The sequence below is a fragment of the Euprymna scolopes genome, chromosome 3 (assembly GCF_053919585.1).
Source record: "Euprymna scolopes isolate OS-2025 chromosome 3, ASM5391958v1, whole genome shotgun sequence".
Classification (NCBI taxonomy): Eukaryota; Metazoa; Mollusca; class Cephalopoda; order Sepiida; family Sepiolidae; genus Euprymna; species Euprymna scolopes.
The window spans coordinates 141316681-141337703 of NC_136484.1; the positions used below are offsets into that span (position 1 = coordinate 141316681).

Below are 21023 nucleotides of genomic sequence, written 5' to 3' on the forward strand. Positions count from 1 at the left end.
TTTCAATGATATCTCTATCTATCCTAATATTATCATATAAAGGTAACTTTGATGTGTGTGTGAGTTCGTTCATTTCCTTATTCAGATATTACAAATTATAGTTCATCCTTACGTAATCTTTTACGTGAAAATATCAATCCTTAAACTATTTTTGATTATCCTAAATTTTGAACCCACTTTTGTTTATTGTTAAACTAATTTCGTAACTTTTCTAATTCTAAACATATTGCTGCTTAACGAAATATTTGGCATTGTTATTGTTCGACATTTTTATTATTTTCATAACTTAGTTTCTAACGAAGTTTCTGTCTGGCAGTGCAAACTAGCTAATGTAACTTATCTTTTGCATCGCAGGACACTAATCTGTAATATTGTCTTCTAAATAATAATAACATCAAAATTACGTATTTAGGAAATAGGGATTCAGTAATTATATTGTTTTGTCCAATAAGTTATGATGGTCGTTCCACAAGTAAGCCTTTCTATTTGTGATTCTGCCATAAAAAATGGAAGGGGTTTGCAGATGTCATTGTTATAATGTCTGAATATATGCTTTCATAGCCTGAAAGTTTCATCTTTCTGTTGCATATATTTACGATGTTATACTCTAAGACATGTGTCAGAAGCAAAAATACGCTATTGAATTCCTCCGTGCAGAAAAAATTGAACCGATATAAATTCATCGGCGCCTATTAAATGTTTATGAAGCTGATTCAGTTGATATTAGCAGAATAACGTGATGGGTTTGTCGATTTCATAGTAACTAAAGAGAGGTGAGTAACAAAGCATGCTTCGGACGTCTATAGACAGCCACCGCCCCCCAGAAAAACTGGACTCAACGACAAAGTCAACCGCGCAGACCGGGCAATAACGGTGAATGAAATGTCTATAGAATTGAATGTGTGTGTTAATACATTGGAAACGATGTCTTCCCTATGATACCGAAATTGTGTGCTATGTGGGTTTCCTGGATGCTTACATAGAGCCAAAAGGTCTACCTACAGGATCTTTGTAAGAAATCGTTGTACGAAGCTGAAGTTGAAGGATTCTTGGACCGCATCATCACTGGTGAGGAGATGTAATGGACCGACGTCTAAACGGCAGTCGGTGGAATGGCACCACTCATGCTTTTCAGCAAAGAAGAACTTCAAGACACAAATATATGCAGATAAATTGTGAACTGTCTTCTGGGACATGAAGTGTGTCAGCCTCCTGAATTTCTTGGTCCCAGGGTTGATTGTCAACTCTGACCGTTATGTTCACAGGTTGACAAAGCTGAAGACCCGGATTGTCAGTTTAAGACCAGAGAATAGAAAAAAACATTTCGTTTTTCAAATGAAAACCTCCGGCGGCACAGAAGATTTTAGATCACAGAGAGTTCGGTATGACAGTGCTGTCTCACCTACCGCATAATCCTGACCTGGCACCGTCAGACTTTCACTTGTTCGGGCCTCTACCGGACACATTACGTAGGGGGCATTTCCCCGACCGCAATAGGAGCCGTGAAAAATGTACCGCTTTGGCAGGCGTTGAATTTTACGACCGAAACACCAAGACTTTAGTTCATCGCTGACAAAAGTGCATTGAGGTTGGCGGTGACTATGTACAAAAATAAATTCTGGAGCACAATGTTTTTAGGGCAGGATTCGCATTTTCGTAGCTCTTACACTTTTTTAGTTTAAACTATCGGAGGCATTATTTTACGGTCCTCCGACGTCGTTTTAACGTAATATAGACGTACTCACATAGGCAAACCGAGACAAACACCCATGCGGATCTGTAGACACACCTTTAGGCATCATTAAATATGTGCATTAGAAGGTGAAGTGTTTGAGGCACTTTATAACGTGTAGCACGATATAAGCGGATTAAATTTAATTGAACATTCAACAGAGAAGTCTCACTGATAAGTGTCTTTGTTAAGTGGCGTGCGTGAATGGACACTACCGTCTGTAAAATATGTTGAAAAATCTTGAACGAGTAGAACATCGTCGACATAAGATTCAATTATTGATGACGTACGTTAGTTTTTCTATGTCTATTTTCTACTTTTTTACTAATACAGTCCGAACGTTATTTTTAATATTTCGATTTTCTCTTCTGGCATATTGTTTATATACGTTGTTGAAAGCAAGCAGTTCAAAAGAAATTCATAGGATTATTTTTTATTTACTATCGGCCAACGCGTATCAATGCCAAGATGTACTGCAAGCTACAAAGCGAAACGATTTCTAAATATGTACGCGTAGAAGTATGCATGATGAAACGTGCTATTCAAAAAGGCAGAGCACTGAAACCTCTGGTGCACAATAATTGCACAGTATAATATGGAGAGATATTAAAGAGCGCTTGGCTCGAAATGACGAGTCACCTGCAGGCACACAAAACAACTAAATTATTACGGTCACTTTCCTAAACGTAGACGAACATTATCAAGCCCAAGAGTCACTCGAGGATAAAAACTAACGATACTGAGATGATTTTCATGTGAAAAATGAAAAATATTTATTGAGACCTTGATATTGAACAATTGTATGGATTTATTGCTTATGGAACATTTTAAACAAATAATTAAAAACATTGAAGATGAATAAACAGAGAATATAATTTATACATTGATAAATTGTGCTCTAAATAGAAACATTTCTTTCGAATGCTCGCCTCTCATATCAAAAGCATAATGTAGATTTCATAAGCCGGGCGTATCTGCTTGTGCGGTAATCAAATTTCTCAAATGCACCCAAATGATGTTAGGCTCCATAAGCCGTTAACTTTAGTCAAAGTCGTTTGTTCCTTCTTTCATCCGATTTTTCGATCATTGCTTATCGATACTTATCGAAGACATTCTGATACAGAACCTATCTAAAAACACTGGCAGATACATAAAGTACATTTGTGCGAAATTTCAAAACATCGGCCCAGCCTATAGGTTTTCATAGGGACGAACAGCACACATATACAAACGCAGACACACAAAGACAAATTTCTTTTTATGCAATAGTATATATATATATATATATATATATATATATATATATATATATATATATATATATATATAATGCGATTGAATATTGATTTTCAATATACTGCAATGTCTCTGCATTCTCAGAGATGCTTGATTTTTTGTAAACTTCAGCACCAGTGGATCTTTACCTCACCAAGGTCGTTTACCATCCCTTATACGCCTGGAAATAACATTAGGACATCTTTACGCATTTTGGATGTTACCTCCAATTTTGAGTTTGTTTCATTACCTTTTACCTCTAATTGTCCCCATAAATTATTATTCTTCCGACATGGCAGAAATATTCCGGACATAATTGGACTCATTTCAACGTTGGATTGCCCAAGCTGTATGATATGTTTTATTTATGCTTTTTAAATACTTTTTAAATAACTTTTTTGTCAATATATGTGTTTATAAGCAAAATGCATGGTTATTCATAAATGGTAATTTTTCTAATTGTATTCTATTTCCTCTGATGATGTATATTTATCTATTTTTATTTATTGAACTTTACCTTTTTGGCTAGGATAGCCTTGAAAATATTATCTCACTGTCACCTTTATCTAGACAATAATTCATTTGATTATTTAATGTTTGATTAAACTTATATATCTATCTATATATCTATAAAAGTAAACGTGTATGTGTATCTGTCTGCGTATCTGTATGTGTGTCTGTGTGTGTACATTTGCCTACGCAATAACTCTGTAGACCTAAAATTGACAGACTCGAAATTGGATATACAGGGTACTGAGATTTGGGAAAATCGATGTGATCGGTTTTCGGCCAGACATTTTGCGTTTAAGAGGGTCAAATCGTTGAGATTTGACCTTTGAGAACTCTACCAAACTTCTCCGATAATTTTGGGTCTAAACACTTGAAATTTGAGATATAGGTTCCTTGGACATGGATCTAACTTAAAAACTTAATTTGAGACCAAAACAATAAATTTTAAAGGGTCATAATAGGGTTCAATTTTTTTTTAAATTGACCGTTTTTGTTGTTTTTTTGTTTTGTTTTTTGTTTGCTCAATATACGCCTCCAAATACCCGAGCAACGCCGGACACCCATACTAGTATATCTATAAAAGTGAACGTGTCTGTGTATCTGTGTGTCTGTGTGTGTGTAGTACATTTCCCTACGCAATAACTCTGTCAATTTTAATTCTACAGACTCGAAGTTTGATATACAGGGTACTGGGATTTTGAAAAATCTTTGTGATCGGTTTTCAGCCAGAAATTTGGCTGTTAAAGGGGCAAAGTTCAACGATTTGATCTTTGAAAACTCAACCAAACTCCTACGCCAAATTTTGGGTTTACACACTTGAAATTTTATGTACATGTTTATTGGACATTGATCTGACTTAATAACTTTATTTGAGTCAAAAACAATCAATAAATAAGGGTTAATAATAGGGGTCAAACAAAAAAAAATTGACCTCTGCGGTTTCTACCAAATTACTCAGGCAATTTCTGGTCTAAACATTTGAAATTTGACATAAAGGGTATTCAGATATAGGGAAGCTCTTTAATCGGTTTGGGTCGAAAGTTTTTAGTTACAAATATATAAATGTATGTAGGTATGTATTTTTGCATGTCTGCCTAAAACTTTCGGCAGAGGTGACGGATTTTACCAAGATCAGTATTGTTTTAAAGTTAGACCTTATAGACGACAAATGTCGAAAAATTGACTAAAAACATTAATATCTTCACCTTCAACTGGAAACTTTTCTATAGGGGACGAGTCGCTTTTTTCGCCGATATTTTTTAAAGTCATCCTCTCCTTTCGATTGTCTAGCCTTAATTTTTAAAAATATCACTTCCGGTTTAGCGATGGTTGTAACAGCGTGGACGTCAGGTTTTTCCCTCGTTCTTTTCCTCGTTCGCGATATGGGTTAGAGCCTGCCTTCCTACTACCACATTTTTTTTATTGCTCAACATACACATCCAAACATCTGGGCAACGCCGGACTGAAATGCTAGTATATTTATAAAAGTAAAAATGTATGTCTGTCTTTTCTCTATGATAGTTAAGAAAGACTATTATGCAGAAAGGCATTCACACTTTTAAATATATACGTATACACATAACATTATGAACAGTACATAGGGCCCGAGCAAAGCCGTGCGTAACTGCTAGTCTACATATCTATAAAAGTGAACGTGTCTGTGTGTCTGGGTGTCTGTCTGTCTGTGTACATTTTCTCATGCAATAACTCTGTCAATTTTCAGTCTACAGAATCGAAATTTGATATACAAGGTACTGAGATTTGGGAAAATATACATGATTGGTTTTCGGCCAGAAAATTTGCTGTTAAGGGGTCAAAGTTCAACGATTTGACCTTTGAGAACTCTACCAAACTCGTCCGATAATTTTGGGTCTAAACACTTGAAATTTGAGATATCGGTTCCCTGGAAATGGATCTAACTTAAAAACTTAATTTGAGACCAAAACAATAAATTTTAAAGGGTCATAATAGGGGTTGAATTTTTAAAAAATTACCTTTTTTTGCTCAGCATACACCTCCAAACACCCGAGCAACGCCGGGCTGAAATGCTAGTATATCTATAAAAGTGAACGTGTCTGTGTATCTGTGTGTCTGTGTATCCGTGTGTCTGTGTGTGTGTATATTTCTCTACGCAATAATTCTGTCAATTTTAAGTCTACAGACGCGAAATTTTATATACATGGTACTAAGATTTGGGAAAATTTTGTGATCGGTTTTTGGCTGTTAAAGGGACAAAGTTCAACGAATTGATCTTTGAAAACTCTACCAAACTCAGCCGCCAATTTTGGGTTTAAACACTTGACATTTTAGGTATAAGTTCCTTGGACATGGATCTAACTTAATAACTTTCTTTGAGCCAAAAATAATAAATGTTAAGGGTTATAATAGGAGTCAAACAAAAAAAATTGATCTCTGCCGTCTCTTCCAAATTACTCAGGCAGTTTCTGGTCTAAACATTTGAAATTTTACATAAAGGGTATTCAGAGATAGGGCATGCTTTTTAATCGGTTTGGGTCGAAAATTTTTTAGTTACAAATATATAAATGTATGTATGTATGTATGTTTGCATGTATGCCTAAAACTTTCGACAGAGGCGACGGATTTTACCAAGATCAGTATTGTTTTAAAGTTCGACCGTATAGACGACTAATATCGAAAAATTGGCTAAAAACATTAATATCTTCACCTTTAACTGTGCACTCTTTTACAGGGAGGCCGCTTTTTTCGCCGATATTTTCGAACGTCATCCTCTTCTTTCGATTGTCTGGCCTTAATTTAAACCTACGTCACTTCCGGTTTGGCGGCGGTCGCAACAGCAAAGACATCAGTTTTTCCCCCCGTTCTTTTCCTCCTTTGGGTACAGGTTCGAGCCTGCCTTCCTACTACCACTTTTTTTTTTTGCTCAACATACACCTCCAAACACCCGGGAAACGTCGGGCACCCATGCTAGTATATCTATAAAAGTGAACCGGCCCGTGTGTGTGTCTGTGTGTGTGTACATTTTTCTACGTAATAACTCTGCCAATATTAAGTCTGCAGACTCGAAATTTGATATACTTGGTACTAAGATTTGGGGAAATCTTTGTGATCGATTTTCGGCCAAAAATTTGGCTGTCATGGGGTCAAAGTTCAACAGTTTGACCTTTGAGAACTCTACCAAACTCCTCCGACAATTTTGGGTCTAAACACTTGAAATTTGAAATATAGATTTCTTGGACATGGATCTAACTTAATAACTTTATTTGAGCCCCAAACAATAAATGTTAAGCGTCATGATAGGATTCAAAGTTAAAAAAACTAACCGTTTTTTCTTTTTTGCTCAACATACACCTCCAAACACCCGGGCAACGAAATGCTAGTATATATATATATATATATATATATATATATATATATATATATATATATATATATATATATATATAGCGGTTGAACAATTTTAGTTTCCTGGATGTAATCCCACTGGGACTCTTGTGTTTATCAAAAAGTGCTCGATGAAACAACGGGGCGTGTTTATAGTATGTTTATTTATACAAACAGCATTGACTAAATATATGCATACATGTGTCTGTACATTTTCTCTAAGCTGATATGTCAAAGTGTGCGTGTGTGCAGGGGTGTTCAAGGCATAAAAAATGGGCAATCAAAGTAAATGTATGTATAATTCACGTAACAGGACTTAGGAACCATGTATTTATGTATAACGAACACAATTTTTTAAGAAACAATAACATATAAGTGTGAAACAGTATTTGGATTGTTTTTTTTTTTTGTTTCATAGCAGATTACTAATTTTAGTCCCAGTAGGTGCTTGTGACAGTAATAAATACTAGCGGGACCTGTGGAAATTCCACAGCAGCATTTTTCATATGTAATATATTGTTGCTGGGCATGCTGTGAGCGTTCTGTTCAGCATGAATGAAGGCACAATCATATTATTCTACTTTTTTATTAAAACTGTATCGCCCCCTTACTAACATAATAACTTTGATATATTTCCTGGGCTGATTATTTCATTACAAACTCACCGGTCTCAAACTCACATTTTATCATTTTTCATAATTATTGAATATATTACTATGTTCGACAATAATTTTTCCTAATTTCAACCCACTTTATTGCCCCTCCCTTTACTAAACTATTAAATGTGATATATTGTATTGGCTGATTATTTTATTTTAAAAAAAACACAACTATCAATTAACTCACATTGCATCATTTTTAATTATTCTTGGATATTATATAATCTTGACAATAATTTTTCATCATTTAAACTCACCATATCGCCCACCTTACTAAATTAATAACTTTGATATATTGTCTAGGCTGATTATTTCATTACAAACACACACATCAATCAACTCACATTTCATCATTTTTCGTAATTCTTAGATATGTTACTAATTTCGACAATATTTTTTATAATTTAATCCAACCTTGTCGCCTAACCTTACTAAATAATAACTTTGATCCATTTGCTGGGTTGATTATTTCATTACAAACACTAATCAATTAACCTCCATTTCATCATTTTTCATAATTCTTGGGTATGTTACTAATTTCGACAATCACTTTTCATAATTTATACCCACATTATCGTTCCCTCTTTAATAAATAATAACTTTGAAATATTGTCTGGGCTTATTATTTTATTACAAACAAACTAATGCATGAAATCACATTTAATAACTTTTCATAATTCTTGGATATGTTACTTTCGACAATCATTTTTCATAATTTTAACCCACATTTTCGCCCATCCCTCTTTACTAAATAATGATTTTGATATATTGTCTAGGCTGAGTATTTCCTTACAAACACGCCAATCAATTATCTCATAGTTAATCATTTTTTCGCAATTCTTGGATATGTTACTAATTTCGACAATAATTTTTCATAATTTAAGCCCTCCTTATCTCCTTCCCCTTTACTTATATAATAACTTTGATATATTGCCTAGGCTGATTATTTTATTATAAACACACCAATCAATTAAATCACATTTCGTAATTTTTCGTAATTCTTGGATATGTTACTAATTTCGACAATAATTTTATTGAATTAAAACCATCCTTGTCGCCCTCTCTTACTAAAAAATTACTTTGGTATATTGTCTGGGCTGATTATTTCATGAAAACACAACTATCAATTAACTCACACTTCATCATTTTTCTTAATTCTTGGATATGTTACTCATTTCGAAAATTATTTTTAATATTTTTAACCCACATTATCAACGCCCACTACTAAAATAGTAACTTTTATATATTATCTGGGATGATTATTTCACTTCAAACACACCAATCAATTAACTCACATTTTGTAATTTTTCATAATTCTTGGATATGTTAATGAGGTCGACAATCATTTTTCATCATTTTAACCCACATCATCGCCCCACTTACTAAAATAATAACTTTGATATATTGTCTGGTCTGATTATTTCATTGCAAACACACTAATGCATTAAATAAGTTACTATTTCGACAATTATTTTTCATAATTTAAACCAGCCTTATCGCCCTCTCTTACTAACGTAATTACTTTGATATATTTCCTGGGCTGATTATTTTATTATAAACACACAACTAATTAACTCACAATTAATCGTTGTTCATAATCCTGGATAGGTTACAAATTTCGACAATAATTTTTATAATTAACCCCACATTATGCCTCTCCCTCCTACTTATATAATATATTTGATATATTGTCTGGGCTTATTATATCATTACAAACACACCAATCAAGTAACTCACATTTCATCATTTTTCATGATTCTTGGATATGTTACTACTTTCGACGATAATTTTCATAACTTTAACCCACTATGTCGCTTTCCCTTACTTAAATAAGAACTTTGAGATATTGCCTGGGCTGATTATTTCATTACAAACAAATCAATCAATTCTGGGTATTCTCATAGTATATATCTTTCACCTATCTTTTCCAATCCCGGGTGACGCCGCATATTCTGGTAATATATATTATTCCCCTATCTCATTCGATCCCAGGCGACGCTGGGTATTTTGCTACTATATAGTATCAAAATACCAACCTATCTCATTCAATGCTGGGCGACGCTTTCTGATAGTATATATTTGCACATCTCATTCAATCCCAGGACTGTTGAAATTATACATTAAATAAAGTATATTTTTTTAACATTTTCACCCCAAACAAGGCACATTGCCACTTTGATGTATGGGGGCTTCTATCAGGGGCAACAACTAGTGGGGTACTATGTAGGGATTTGGATAGCAAGCTGTCGGTTCTCGTTGAACTTGAACTTCTGTACGTCAGTACAGTTGGGAAGCAGGGACCTGGAATGGAATTCCAAAGTCTAGCGGTTCTGGGGAAGAAACTACTGGAGTAGAAAGATATTTTACGTCTAGGGATCTCTACAGTGTGGGCGTGGGATTTAGCAGCCTGTCGGGTATGACGAGGGTGTTCACATTGTGGGGCCACAAGTGTCTGCAGTTCGTCAGAATATTCACCATTAAAATACTTGTAGAACAGGCAGAGGGATGCAACGTTTCGTCGATGGGACAGAGGCTGAAGCTTAGATGACAGTTCAGAGCCTATCAGATTTGCGACTCTCTTTTGGACCTTGGTTTTATCGTAAACTGTTTCAGCCATTTCCGGGACTGACTTTATATCCCAAACCCACTGTTAAAAATATACATGAAATAATGTAATGTTTGGATAGTAAACTGTTTCAGCCATTTCTGAAACTGACTTATAATCCCCAACCCACTGTTGAAGATATACATGAAATAAAGTAATATATAAATCGTAATTTTTTGCAGCCATTTCCGGGACCGACTTCTTATCTCCCATCCTACTGTTAAAAATATACATTAAATAAAGTAATGTCCAAAACGTAAATGGTTGCAGCCATTTCCGGAACCGACTTCATATTTCCCACCCCAATGTTAAAAATATACATTAAATAAAGTAATGTGTAATTCGTAAACGGTTACACCAATTTTCGGGACTGATTTAATATCCCCCACCCCACTGTTAAAAATATACATGAAATAAAGTAATGTTTAAATCGTAAACGGTTTGAGTAATTTCCGGTACTGACTTCATATCCCGTAATCCACTGCTTAAAATATACTTGAAATAAAGTAATGTTTAAACCATAAACTGTTTCAGCAGCTTTTTGAAAGTAACACATAAAAACATTAACACAGATAGTGATTAGGCAACCATTGCTTCAAGATGAATTTCTGAGTGTAGTATCAGTTTCAGCATTCCAGTGACTTAAATCCGCCCTTTTTTTTTGGTCTTGGTTAATGGAGGAGAAATCCTTCATTACTGATACAATTCTTATTTTTTGTTATTGACCAGAGTGCTCCTTTTGGGGAGCTGGTTTCCCCCTAAATTTATAACCGACCTCATGTCCAATTCCGCCCTTGTGGGGAGGCAAGTAAACAAAAATAATCAGAACGGACATTTTCCAGGGCATTTTATGATTAATCAGAAGTGACATTTCCAGGGCATTTTGTAATTAAGTCAGAAATAACTTTTTCCAGTTACTTTTTTTATATTAAAACTTTATTACATTAAACATAGTATCTATTCACAATGCCTCCCCACGGGACAGATTTAGACACCAGGTTCGTTTTTAACGTGGAGAAAAATTTTCTTAGTCGTAATGGATTTCTCTTCCACTGAGAGAGAAGAAATTGAAATGTAGCACCTGAAGAACAGATACTACACTTTGATCTTAGCCAAAAGGCCAAGAAAGACAAATCATTTTTATTAGCTTTGCCTCAACAGCAACACCAATTTTTTTTTTTTTAACATTTCAATTTCCTTTTCAAGGGTGACAAGGTTTGTTTGGAATATTCCACTTTCCTGTTTTAGGGATGCACATCATGATATAGGACGGAGCGATAAGCGTAATAATATAATGATGATTATACATGTGTGGCGCACAGAAAAAATCAACTATACCTTCTTGTACTGTTTCCTCCGACTTCTTTTTCTGTAACGAAAATATCTCTATCTGAAGAAAACACTATGGTACAGCTTGCATTTTACACTTTATTTTTACAGGGTTGTGATTTTCTGTAACGTCTCCCCAGAATCTGCATCTTGCTATATCGTCCGAGACTATGGGACCAATCACTGACCGATCTTCGGTAAAACTGATTCTGTTATTGACTGGTGTTCACGTATATACGAAAACCTATTTCTTTGTTAGTTGCTTACTGACGATAACAGATTAATCTTATTGTTTATTGTTTTGTTGAACTAAACTTCAAGTTCTTTATTATTGTAAATCTGTAAATGTTTTATTGCGACTTTAAAATATTTGACTGATCGGTGAATTCCAAATTGCTTTTAATATTTACCTTCTAACATTCTCATTCTATTGATGGAGTTTGTATTTCAATAGCATTGTACCTTATTTCGATCGTCCAGTGATACCTATAATTTCATGGAAAAACTAAAAATCCAGCCTCCGGGCTCCAATATACAACAATAGCAATGTAATTTTCAATACCCTTTCATTTATTCGGACAGAATTATAAAATAGTAGGCGTTACTTTTGGAACACCGTTCGTATCTTCCCAAATAACGAGTGAATATAGATCTCCATGATAAGTTAAGAAAGTACAAAGTTTTTCTTTTCCCTCTTTTAACTGGGTTTCGTACCTGCACTCGTTGAATCTCCAACTTTGTTGCATTTCAAGAAACATGTTTTCTATTTTATAAATCTCACCTGTCTGTTTAAATGTATGTATCTATGTAGGTATGTATGTCTCGCAAGAACTTTCGACAGAGACGACGGATTTCACGTGATTAGTATCGTTTGTAAGCGCGACACTTCGGACGACAAATATCGAAAAATTAGCTAAAAGTATTAATTCCTTCACCCTCAACTGGGCATTTTCTATAGGGAGGGGCATCTTTTTTCTCTGATATTTCCGAAAGTCATCCTCTGTCTTGTATTGACTAGCCTTTTTTAAACCTACGTCACTTTCGGTTTGGCGATGGACGCAACAGCAAAGACGTCATGTTTTTATGTTCTTTTCCTCCTTCGCATTACGGGTTCGAGCCTGCCTACCATACTACAAATTTTTTGCGCTAGCAATTTTCCTTTTTTTTTTTTTTTGCACCACCAAAACCCTTACACATAGCCACACTTTTCTGCCTTCGCGTCACGAGCTCAAGCCTGCCTGCCTACTACTTTTTTATATTTTTGCTCAACACACTCTTAAAAAACAACCGGGCAATGCCGGGCCCCCAGACCCATAGACTGAAAATTCCGTCACGATGAAACGGTTTTCGTACATTGGTAATAATAAAATAAAATAATATATATATATATATATATATATATATATATATATATATATATATATATATATATAATTATTTTTATAATACATTTTTGATTATTCTCCACATACATATATGATTCATCCTTGCAGAATCTTCAGTGCGTAGATAACTTGTTCAATTGTTTGTACGATTCTAACACTAAAAAGTGAGTCATGTTTAGCTAAAATCCGAGTGATTATATCACCGAGTACAATTCGAACCGTTACAGTAAGAGAACAGAAAATAAACCCATTTATATCAAAATCAGGCGAACACGCAGTCAACAGTGTTTAACGAATTACGTAGAAAAGAATTATGCAAACGTCTGTGTGGTTTACACACCTGTCGTCGTGTTACAGTGAGCCGACCTGTCAGTACATAAAATAATTGTTTTTTAGTTTCAACTATGTGATCTTACTGAAACACGGTTTCATATGTTTTATTGTCTATATCAGATTTATTTTAGTCTGTATGTGTGTCTGTCCGTCCCACATTTTCTCGCAGACTAAATTTTGTATGGACCTTTGTTATGATAATATGCAGGGAACTTAGTATTATGACATCCATCCCATGCACAGTTAGATATTAGCAGAAAATAATATAGATTAGTAACCACAATACCACATCTACCCTAAAAGTTTTCTCAGAAAATATCAGGCAGATATAGCTGAAATTTTGTACGAACCTTTTCTATGATAAAGTGCAACAAATAAAATATTCAGGTATTTAAGGAATCTTATGAGATCTTCTATTGCTTTATAACGAGACATTTTTCTTTCGTCGCGTGTTGATGGATGGGCGATGCTAGTTAAGAAAAAGAATTTGTTATGGTGATTTGTCTTGGCCAGGGAATTTGGAAAATGAGATGACTTCTTGTAAGATGCAGAAAAAGAAACATCCGGGAATTCGGATAGCTAGGGATATGACACAGTGAATGTCTGTGAATGGGAGCTGTGTTCGATTTGATCCACGAACCAATGGCAGACGGAGAATGACTGAGAATCATGTGTTTAGAGATAGAGTGTAGGTGTGTGGCGCGCATCAAGAACGTGCAGTATTGCATAGCAGACTTGGTAAAAGTTTAATCTTTGGTTCGGTTGATGACAGACAGAGTTGGACGCTTACGGTAGTTCAGAGGTGGAGACAGTTGGAGACAGATCGGGCATTGGACCAGGTCGAGATAGCTTTGGAAGATCGAGATGAACTGACTGCAACTGACACAACGTACATGTGAACAGGACGATGACACGGCAAAAAATAGAGTTATAAAAGAAAGGTACATAACTTTCAATGGATTCACGTGGCGTTACAACAAAATTTCTCCTAAATCAATGTTACTTGCGTCACTTGCAATGTATATTTTCTTATTGTGCTTGTAAGTCAAAACAAAGTTTTACGTTAACGCAGTTTTCAGTTTAATATCTCTCCAGCTCCACTTTACATTATTTAATAAATGATTTTACGGAGTTTAAAAATGTGTCCTAGATATTTTATTTTATTGAAAAAATTGGCGTTTTTCATACTCAGTCTAAAAACGAATTATTAAATATTTTTTTTCAAATTCAGTTTTCACCCCAAACAAGGCACACTGCCACTTTCAAGCAGGGGGCTACTATCAGGGACTTAATTCGCAGGGGCATTATGAAGGGAGATGAGTAGAAAGATATTTGTTCACATTACACTTGAACTTCTGCATATCAGTACAGTTGGGAAAGCAGAATCCCGGAAGGGAGTTCCAAAGACCTGCAGTTTTGGGGAAGAAACTATTGGAGTAAAAGGGTTTCTTGCACCTAGGGATCTCTACTGTAAAAGGATGAGACTTATTTTTATACTTTCATTACATGTTTCGCAAGTTCTTCACGATTTTCGCTTTTTATTAGAACATCATCTAAATAAGCTGTTATGGAGTCCAGGTATCTAAATAGTCTATCCACTGTTCGTTGTAAAATCATGAGGGGTACCTTTATTTGATATTGATTTTTTTTTTAATTTCAAATAATCCTCTATGTGTATTAATGGTTAATAATCTGGCACATTATTCTTTCAAATATGTTTTCGACAAAAACTAATTTAGAAAACATTCATTTAACTTTTAATGTTACTAAATGTCCTTCCGCCGTTAACAGAGGATGTTTTTTAAACAATCGTTAAGACTGATAAAATAATCAGCGCAAATTTTGATTTTATTATTTTTTTTACATGTACAATAGGTGATGTCCAGGGACTACAGTGTGTTTTTTTCTATTCCACCCTACTTTTCTAGTCGCTCTAGCTCCTTGTAAATCATTTCTACATAAAAGATAGAGGACTTGACTTTTAGGTAGGAAAACCGGCATTACATTTGCTTTAAACTCGAACTTTGCCTAAGCCTTTATGGGGATTTTTCTTTTAACTTTTTTATTTCACTTAAGTAAGTTTGCCATAAGACCATGTATTTATTTGCAGACAGTCTTTATTGAAATGCTTAATAGGTCGAATTTTTCGATCCAATTTGTTCCAAATAAATTCTATGAATTTCGCTTGACCAAAACTTCTTTTACGATGAAGGAAACATTTAAGAAAGTTTTACCCCCCCCCTCCAAATTAATATGTTATTAGTAACACTTCTTGCAAGTTGTTATTTTGTTACTTAGTGTTGAACATTTTATTTTTCCAACTCCAACCCAGTATTTACCTCGAATTTTATTTTTTTAATATTGCAATCGATACTAATGTATTTCCTTTGAACTGTTTACGTTATGATTTGTTCAGCCGTGTAATGTATGACGTTTTTACGTTTTATTTTACTCCCTACCTTAACAGTTCGTTTTTAATTATTTTCTCTTAGCCTACAGTGGGAGAATTTATGTTATTTGAATCCACAAGCATTGCATTTGTGTTTTTAAATCGATAGTCTTGATATAAATATAATTCCCCACAGCTGTAACAGGGAAAAATTGTTAATAAGTTTTTTTTACTTGTGTCTTGTTATTTCTCACGTGAATATTAGCTATTTCATGTTCTACGATCTTTGTGTTTTCCATTTTCAAGTTTGAAATTCTTTGACATCTTTCTATTGAATTTTGAAGAGTAATGTTTTAATTCTACTTCATCTTTATAAGTAACCAGGTCCTAATTTTTTTGGACGCCAAGGTTAAACGTTGTATGAGTGTTAGATATTCAAACATACCGAACGGCATCTTATTTAATCTATTCATTGAACATGCGCATGTCTAGTAATCTTCCGAACTTTTTGTCATCAAATTTAGATATTATCATTGAGTAATGAATAGTTAACTTTGGTTCCCAAATATTTTCCTTATATTTGTATTGCTCCTTGGAACGTCACTTCACCAAGACGCCTTCACAAAATGAAATTTGTATATTTTTCATGTTTAGCTGGCCTGAAATTTCCTAACAGTAATCTTATTTTCGACCAACTTTTTACGGTCTTTTTCAAAGATTTCTCTGTACCTGAGAATGTGAGCCTCTGATGTATCTTCTTTTCGTTTTTAAATAAAATTACAGACTGAATTTATTATTGACTCTTATTAAAAAGTATTCGAGCAGGCTGAATCATTTTCTATTTTACTGAACTGTTCTAGCAGTTTCTGAAATCTTTTTTCCTTGTTTTTAGATATTTGTTTGGATATCTGTTAGCCTTTCATTCGCTATTTTTTCGCTAAATCTTTTTTCCATATTCGTCCAGGCGTAATTTTTCTTGTTGTTTTAGAAATTCACTGAAACAAATTATAAAGTCTTTTATTGTTTTTCTCATTTTAATTCATAAACAACGCTTCAAATTTGTTGTTTGTAATGAATTCAAAACCTTCTGTCGCCAAAGCTATTATACTTTCGTAATGGATTCGAGTCTTCGTCGGAAATCTGTTGTTGACTCGTAGTAAAGTTGAATCCTCGTCGCCAATATGTTATATCACCGACAACGAACGATAAAAAAGAGAAAATGTAGATACATACTTCATTAAAAAGTAAAATAAGAACACGGCGTATTTGCAATCGTAGATGTTAGCTACAAGTCCATTTTCTTTTACATAATCGGGTGAATGGAGCCAGGTCATACCAATATATATGCATATACATATATATATATATATATATATATATATATATATATATATATATATATATATGAATAGTACTATTTTATTTAAAAACAATACATTATGGGTTCCGTTTGTGTTTATCGGTTGGTAAGACTAGATAGACCTTTAAGCACCGTTCGATAAAGAAAATTTCAAAATATAGAGGAAAAGGTAAAACACACTACTTCAAGTAAGGCGATGGTCACTTTTTTTGTTCCCCCATAACTGTGTTCGTAAAAACTGTTGGTTGTCATTATTTTTTCCGGGTTGGTTTATAACACCCCCCCATATATATATATATATATATATATATATATATATATATATATATATATATATATATATATATACAAAAGTACATTCAACAATAAAAAACACCGTACACAAAAGTACATTCAACAATAAAAAACACAGTATAAAAACAACACTAGCAAATAAATACTGGGAACTCAAAGAAAGCGGACATTCGCCGGTAGTTGAATGGAAAATAATAAGACAAGCTATCACGTGTAGGGACCTAGACGACCCATGTAGATAATGCCTTCATGAAAAATTTGCTATCCTGTACTTTAAAGAATCCCAACATCTATTAAACTGTAGAAGAGAAATAGCAAATAACTGTGTTCACAAGATAAAATATACTCTAGGATAGCGATACAAAATAGTTTTAAAACTAACAAAAACAATAGAAAATAAACAAATAAATAAATTAAATAAACATGAATATACATAAACGATCACACATATATGTATATATGTATATATATGTGCATATATGTATGTACACATATATATATTTATATATAAACTAGCAAAAAAAAACACTAACCTAGTTTTAAAACAGATCCTTTGTCCGATAAATGCATGCTCATTGGTTGATAGGAAGAGCGCGGTGGATACTAGAAAGCTGATTGGCTAACTAAAATCTTAATAGAAGAGGAGCATATAAAAACGATAAACAACCACAGAATTTGCGCATAAGCCGTGAAGAGTCCTAGAGTGGATGAAACGCGGAATATTCAGTGTAGCTTAATCGCCATATATATATATATATATATAAATTACTAACTAGCTCTACCTACGTATTGAGCACTTTTGAAGTAAATACTATAAGTTTACGCATAAATCTATACTTTCGTATATTAATTTTATGTGAGTAAATTAAGTAGTTTTATATATATACATATATAGAGATAGATAGATAGATAGATAGATAGATAGATAGATAGATAGATAGATAGATAGATAGATATGAGTGTGTGTGTACGTGTGTCTCAGTAAAATATATCATTTTAAAACTGTGGATTTGCTTCTTTGCATCTTGTCTTCAGTGATCGGGAAATTCCATTTTTTTAAAAGGGGATAACAGGTGAATGTCTATATATTAGCGGACCTATGGAAATTTCACAGCGGCATCTTTTATATGTAATATATTGCTTCTGGGAATTCTGTGGACGTTCAGAGTGAATGGACACCCCGCGATATTATTGTAACCCTTGTGTTAAAATTGCAATGTATGTATCTAAGTAATCTGGTTAATGTAGTGTTAGACTATATTTGGTTATTACTGTTTATCTTCAATATTTTTTAGAAGTCTATGACAAATGTCCATTGTATAGACGCCTGGCGCAACCAAAACCCCCACCATATCATTATACTATCTTTAGACAAAACAGATACTACCCTTGGATCCTAGCAAGAATACCAAGAAGGTATATTTTAGTTTCACATGTGGCCCAAAAATGACATAATTTAGTTTATTTTATTTTCTTACATTGCGCCTTCGGTGATCGGGAGATCCTAATTATTAAAAAGTATATAGATGTGATAACATACTATGAGCCTTAAAATTATATATTAAAACTTTAATGTTTGTAGTATGTTATCCCTTTCCATCTTCATTTGAATAAATAGGATCTCCCGATCGAATAATTTATAATCTGGAAACCGTGACACACGTACGTACGTATGTTAAGGTACTACGATATTAATATATAAATATAAATATGCCTGATTGATTTTTTGACTCTTGTCTTCGACGATCGAGCGATTTCATGTGTTAAAATAGGGATTACAGGTGAATATATATATATATATATATATATATATATATATATATATTCACCTATCTATCTATCCATCCATCTCTCTCTCTCTATATATATATATATATATATATATATATATATATAGAGAGAGAGAGAGAGAGAGAGATGGATGGGTAGATAGATAGGTGAATATATATATATATATATATATATATATATATATATATATATATATTAAGTGTATGAGACTAAGGAATAAGGGTGAACAGTTTTATGCTTTCGTTTCGATTCTAGCTGATGGCACCCAAGTCGTATATATCTTCTTTTAGTTTTGATCTCACTACTGTATACTAGGTTCAATATAATAATTGATAGAGTATTGTCTCTATAATAATGAATACGTAATCTGCATGAATTAAAGCTTATCTTATGACTGGGCAATGCCGGGCGGCCTACTAGTTGATAATAAATATGTTTGCGTTTTTATGAGCGCATTAAGATCTTTGTGATACTCTGCTATATCCTCATAGGAGCTCTTTCATGTTTTATTTATATTGCATGAGATCCATTTACTTTTTACGATCTTCTGCTGGTGTGATAAAAAGAATAGTGTGACATAATTAAGAGGATATCAGCTCGAAAGGTGATGGCGTGATAGGAGTGAAAGAAACGTTGGCGACAATATGAGACGAGGAAAATTACACGAGAAAGTGAGTCTAGTGAAAGGAATAATCCACACACACACACACACACACACACACACACACACACACACACACACACATATATATATATATATATATATATATATATATATATATACAGAGAGCCAGAAAGGCAGAGAGAGAGATATAAGAAGAACAGATCTCTTCAAATAAGGTCAAATCAGCAGCAATACTAAAATGTATAAAAATTGTAGTGCAAATAGATAAAATGTAACGTCTGTGTGTATGTATGTGTATTTGCATGATTTCTATAAAATAGATAAATCTAAAAGTTTATTGTAAGGTGAAAGTAACCAGGTCTGCATTTTTCAGCTGGTTTAGAACGAATCTGGTCCGCTGAAATCGAAAGATCGCCTTGTTTTTGCTCAATAAGTTCAAGTGTTTGAGCTATGACCACATGCCGTTTTATTACGTTTTTGTTCACATGTACCATGTATGGAGCATTTTAGATGTTGAACAAGGGTGGTGATTGCATCACTTTCTTGTGCTAGACATTTTCAGAACTGATAAATGGAATTGATCACCTATTGCTATGAGTTTCGACTCTCTGGAGATATTGGCTTCGATATCTAAAATGCATAGAACATTTGTATTACGATGTTTTTTTCGTTGCAAAATCCAATAAAGTTGTGCAAAGTCCAACACAAAATCAACCATTTTCCCCAACAAGAAAAAAAACATGCTTACCATTATAAATACATATTTGAAGATATAAATAACTTAAAGCGGAAATTATTCACTGAAATGGCTTAATTCGGTATTAAATAACCCAAATCGAGGCAATATGGCGTAAAACCACACAACTTAACCCATCATAGATAAATATTTAAAGATATAAGAAATTTGAACCGTAAAAACTTTGACCAAAATTATTGATCCGGCATTAAATAAACAGAACAGGGTGTAGGGTAACCTGGGGCAATTCCATACGTTTTGCTTTGTTAGATTCTGTTTCTTGGATGAGCTTAGTAAAACTTGATTTGGATAAAAAATACAGTTAGTTCAGTTATCATACAGCTGACTAATAACAAATAGTATCAAACGGAAACATAGAAAGGTTGACTTGTAAAATCATTGAGTACGTAGGAAAATAGTTTTATTCTATACTTTCTGTTTTACAATTATGTAATGTGGGAAACATGAACTAATTAAGATAAAAATTATCCAGCTGTTGGATAGCCGCGGGAGATGTATCAGTGGAAACAGCTTCAAAATAATGCCAATCTTCCAAACAGACAATTATTTTTATTTACTTACACAGGAAAAAAACTTCATCACCAGATTCACTCCTGAACTAAACAGAACCTAATAT

General features: G+C 33.6%; 1 pseudogene; it reads right to left on the reverse strand.

The window, feature by feature from the left end:
• Positions 1–11161: 11161 nt before the first annotated feature.
• Positions 11162–11277, reverse strand: LOC145264235 (U2 spliceosomal RNA; annotated as a pseudogene).
• Between the last annotated feature and the right edge of the window lie 9746 nt (positions 11278–21023).